This window comes from Cryptomeria japonica, chromosome 2 (genome assembly GCF_030272615.1).
Source record: "Cryptomeria japonica chromosome 2, Sugi_1.0, whole genome shotgun sequence".
Lineage (NCBI taxonomy): Eukaryota > Viridiplantae > Streptophyta > Pinopsida > Cupressales > Cupressaceae > Cryptomeria > Cryptomeria japonica.
The window spans coordinates 131,168,326-131,174,325 of record NC_081406.1 but is presented as its reverse complement, the minus strand read 5'-3'; positions in this window follow the sequence as shown (position 1 = coordinate 131,174,325).

The window sequence follows — 6,000 nt, the reverse complement described above, 5'->3', positions numbered from 1 at the left end:
ACCAACTCCAAATCCTAATAAGAAGCCCACAATCCTTGTATAAAGTAATGAGGTTGTTCGCATTCTACACTCATATGAGAATGGTTGATTTTGTCATTGATGGAAACCAACTGGTATTAGGTCTTTACACATACACCGGCACTGGCAGGCACCTTCACCGACATCTAGATTACACCAGCAATGAAGCATATAGGCTCTCAGGCCGACATGGGATAAACTTTTGTTTATTGTATTGTAATATAATTATCTTTTGTAAGCTGAATTGATATATTGTAAAGACTCATATATGTATGAGATCTCATAGGTCATTTTATATATAGAAGGATATAGAAGAGAATGAACATGGTATGTATGAGAGATAGCGAGTATTGTAATTAAGGTAATTATTGTATAAGGTGATTTAGTGACAACAAAGGTTTTTGTTAAGGTATCTATCTGAGCTTTAACCGATATTGAACCAAACATTGGAGATGCTATTTTGAGTAGTACATTATCTTACATTTAATTATCCTTATTGTAGTCAGTGAGACTCTTTTGAGTAGTGAGCTCTAGGCTGTTGGCCTTCCTGCATGTGCAGGCCCCTATTGCAAGTAGTATTTATTCATTGGCCAGTGATTAAATATTGTGGGTCACAAATCCCATTGAGGTTTTTCCCACACCAGGTTTCCTTGTTAAAATATATTGTGTTATGGTGCTCATTTATGCTCTCTCTATTATTTCTGTTTACTGCATTATTTCTTTCTTACCGGTACATTGTTTTGGGTTACAAAGTTACAAATAAGTTCAATTATTCCATTAATTGGTTAGACACTGATTCACCCACCCCCCCCCCCCCTCTCAGTGTTTTTGGGAGTGTCATTGCATCTAACAATTGGTATCAGAGCCTGGTCCTCTATTTGTAAAGGCCTAACAACTTGAGGAAGATTCTGACACCGGTATTAATGGAGAGTTTGAGAAAATAGTTGGAAGGAGCTCTTGAAGATTTTGATGTAGAAAAACTGGTAAATGTGAACGGGGTGGCTAAAAGGAATCCTGGATCAGTTGGGTGCGAGGGAGTGGATAGGAATCATCTGGATCTATTGGTTTCTATGGTAGCACTCACTTTGGGCACCCAGTCCAACCACTTTGCGGAGGCCAGCGCTGCCCACATTAGGTTACACATGGCTAAAAGGGAAGGTTTAGGAAAGGTCTAGTTGGAGTCAGGGATAACTTTAACAAACCACCCCCTAGGAAACTGTGAATCCTGGTGAATCAGACATTATTTTCAGGGGGAAATTTTCATATGGATGGCGAAATTTTTTTCAAAATAGGGCAAAAAATTATTTTGTATTGGCGATTTTTTTCTAGGGTATGAAAATTCCATAAATTTTTGGCGAATTATACCTTGTTGTATGGGGAAAATATATATTGTAGGAGGCAAATAATTTTTGTTAAAAGGAACAAATATATAATTGTATGGGTGAGAAATTTTACTCCGAAGGAAAAAATATTTAAATGTATTGGCAATTTTTATCCATTGCTTGAAAATTATTGAATTTGTTTTGGCGAATATTTTGTTATTTATGGAAAATAATATAATTTATTGGAGATTTCATGTATTCATTTCCATTAATAGACAAGGCACATCACATCACATCAGTTTTGGCGAATATTTTGTTATTTATGAAAAAATATATAAGTTATTGGTGGTTTCATGAATTCATTGCCATTAATAGACAAGGCACATCACATCACATAAGTAAATCACATTGAGTCCAAACTCTGTATGATGTATCAATAAATGCAACCTCCATCACACGTGAAGGGTGACACATACCTAAAATCCATCAATGATTTTAAACCGTTCGATGATCGTAGATCAATGGCTGAAGTTTTATTTCAGCCCAATTTTTCGAAGAGAACATAGCTCACAAGAAATTGCCCAGAATGGAATTGGATTCAATAGACACTTATCAAATGTCACTGCAATCCACTCTATCCCCACGACTTCCAATGTGGCACTTGCCAACTTGGTACTGGTTTATAGTTGTTTCCAATTTCGTACACTCATGCATTTATGGGAAAGATTTGCAGAGATACGAAAGATTTAAAAAAACTTAAAGCAATTAATATGGTTAAAGAAGTAATTATTATAATCAAGAGCTTCAATTATTTATATATGATCTCTTCTTGTTTCATCTTCAATTACCCTTTGCCATTTGCTAGATAAATCATCAGAGCTCATGGTATTTAAATTCTTCCTCTGGTTTAGGTTTATAGGCTCAGGTTGTTTAATTTGTTAATCTTATTTCTCAAGGTGGACACTCTCCAATCAGTCTGCAAGGAGGTTGGGTCATTCACCAATAAGGCTGTGCGGATGGTGCTGGGCAGAGAGTTCTGCAAAAAGAAAATAGATATCGTGTTAACACGGACATTACATCCTGGTTCTTGGCGTCTCTTCTAGACCTAGGAAGAGACAAGGTTGATATGTTGATGCTGTTGAGGAAGGTGTTTAAGGAAGAATTCCTTGGAGATGACATTACTGTTGTCATCCTTACAAAAGTAGAGGTGGGGATCCTTTGGGTGAGTGAATTATCCAAGATTCTCCTCCTTGACCAAACAGTGTCAGTGGCCATGAAATCGTTTCTCCTGAACTTGAATGCAGTGCACTATACGCGTCACAGGAAATGGGCACAGATTGGCAGGGGCTTCCTCTAGAAATGGTTGCTCCTGGATGACTTTCCAAACTACATGTGGATTGAAGAATTCTCTTAGCTTATGTTGTATGAATAGTTCTACATAGAAGGAGGGCCAGATTCTTAGGGCAAAGTTGTAAACCATCCACTACCTATGCCCTAGCGCTGTCCCCCTGGGCCCCTAGTAGTTTTTTTTTCCTATGTCCTCGAAACCTAACAGTCTCAGTGGCTCACTCATTTTGGATTTTAAGTTTTTGAGGGACTCAAGTCTCTAACATAAAAATTATAAATTTCCAAACCATAAATATTAATGATAATTTTTCAAATTCCACTTTGTTTTAGTTTGGCTCTTAGAGTCTTATGGATATAAAAGTGTTTTCTTTAATTCTATTTAATTTTTATTAATTAAAGTTTTTCAAATGTTTTTTGTATATGAGCTACGTTATTTCATTAATTTGTTAAACAATGGAAATAAATTTAATACTATGATCTTTTTTATCTAATGCCTCTTCCTCTATATTTAATATATATATAAAAAAATTCAGTTTGTTATTAATTATTTGTACATTGATTATGGTTGATTATAATTTTATAAATATATAGTTAAGATTTGAACTAAAACTCGAACTTACTTGTTGTTGAACTTGAAGTTTTGAACTAGTGCATGTGTGGGTTGGTACTCAGTACATGCTATGATTTATAGTTAAGATTTTATCAGATTTTGTCATAATGAAGAAATTTGAGACATTTATGAAGGGTACCCGGTAGATGGGATCACTTTCATGGAAGAGAACAAAGGGCAAGGATGTCCCAACTTCACACAAAATTGATCTGAAGTAGGATTTATGAATGATAACAAAAATGACATCTAAGCACTTAGTACTGACCTTAATGGGAACTAGAAGAGTAATATAACCTATAGTAGGTCAAGAGAAACCATCTAAGATCTTAATCACTAAATCAATTTTATCATATCAATATGTTACTTCATGTAATTGTAAAGTATAAAGATATTCTTAACTTATTACATTCATCATACATGTTGGATCAATCATCAATGAGAACCCCTTGTGAGAGTATGTCTTTAATCTTTGCAGGTGATATATAGACTTATACAGTGATATATAGACTAGGTGTTTCAAATTTCAATTTCCAATAGCCTCACTAGGATCAATCATCAAAGGTAATGCATATTGCATAGGTCCTTAGGAGGTGAAGGTTTATCAATAAGATTCACCACATTATTTATCAATAAAATTACATTAAATTTAAATTTATATTAAACTAAATTTATGTTGAACTTTTATATACATTTTAAGTCTTTATTTATTTATTAAATTAAAATTTATATTACATTAAATTTATTTTGAACTTTTATATATATTTTTTAACTATTTTTTAAAATTATATATCGTAAACATATTTGTAAAGAATTTTGTTAAACTTTAAATTAATATTTTAGATTTAATATTGAATGTTTTCTTTTCTATATTAAACTTTAACCTTTCAAATTGTATATCAAAATTTATATTTTTATTGAGTTATTGGTTTTATTCTAGAAACTAAGTTTCATGTTTTATACTATTTTTGAATTTCATATTTTTACAAATAATATTAACATTTTATTTAATAGTTATCTCAAACTATTGCACATTTTTAAGTGTCTCTTATTATGGGACCGACTCTAACAACAGGTACCATTGTCCGTTGGATGAGGAAAGATCAATGGCTTAGGGTGGATTTCATCCCAAATGTGGGAAGTGAACACATTTGTGAGAACTTCACCCGGGATTGAACATTTTAAATTTAGTTAAATATAATTAAGTTTATAAAACTCTTTTTCGAGCGGAAGTTTAAAATGATTAAACAGACTTAAAAAACAAACCCAAAAAGTGACACGAGTATGGTGACATGCCCAAAAAATGGCAGAAGTCATGGGACCATGACATCTGACAACAGGTACCATCGTCCGTTGGATGAGCAAAGATCAACGACTTAGGGTGGATTTTGGCCCGAATGTGGGAAGTGAACACATTTATGAGAACTTCGCCCAGAATTGAACATTTTAAATTTAATTAAATATAATTAAGTATATAAAGCTCTTTTTTGGGTGGAAGTTTAAAATGATTAAACAAATTTAAAAAATAGACCCGAAAAGTGACACGAGTATGGTGACGTGCCCGAAAATAGGCACAAGTCATGGGACCCACAAAAAATGACAATAGGTACCATCATCTGTTCAATGAGAAAAGATCAATGGCTTAGGGTGGATTTCGACCCGAATGTGGGAAGTAAACAGATTTATGAGAACTTTGCCTGGAATTGAATGTTTTAAATTTAATTAAATATAATTAAGTTTATAAAGATCTTTTTCGAGTGGAAGTTTAAAATGATTAAACAAACTTAAAAAATAGACCCAAAAAGTGACACGAGTATGGTGATGTGCCCAAAAATTAGTAGAATTCATGGGACCTAGGACATCTGACAACAGGTGCCATCATCCGTTGGATGAGAAAATATCAACGACTTAGGTTGGATTTCGGCCCGGATGTGGGAAGTGAACACATTTGTGAGAACTTCACCCAGAATTGAACGTTTTACTTTTAATGTCCTCAGAATTTATACTAAAGTAATGAATGTTTTGTCCTTCGACATCGAATAGTTATTAATAGTAATTAACAAAATTACAACATGATTCTAGATATTTTGCCCTTTAGGTATTACTTTTGTACTTTTCAGAGTTTTCAAAATAAGAGACTCATAAATCATAATCGTATTTCATTTCATGGACAAACCTATAAATCGAGGGAGATTCAGAAACAACTACTAGATTGAGGAATACAAGTTGCAACAGAGACTCTCTGCGCTAATGTAGTGAAATAAAAATTCTGGGTAAAATCTAGAACACCTACGGATGCCTTTTTTGCTTTTTCTAATCTCGTGGTCCAATTTGAGAGAGCATTTTCAGGTTTATATCTAGCATTATTTTGAATTATTAACAATAACAATGATGGGGAAAACGAGAAGTAGTAGTTCAATAGGAAGCCAAGTGAAAAACAAAATGTACCTAGTCGAACTAGTTAAAACACTAGGTTTCACTGATGAATACCATGATATTTATGACCCTATTATCCATGGTGAAAAGTGTATCATAGATATTAGATATGCATTGTCTAGTAAGGCGATAGATGCATCTAAGGAAAAATTTATTGTTTTCAACCCAATGTTAAAACATAGAACATATAAAATCGCATCGTGGGATGCTAGATTGGGAAGCATGGTGTTACCTGAAGTATTCCCTTGCCCTGATTTTGTCATGGTCTGT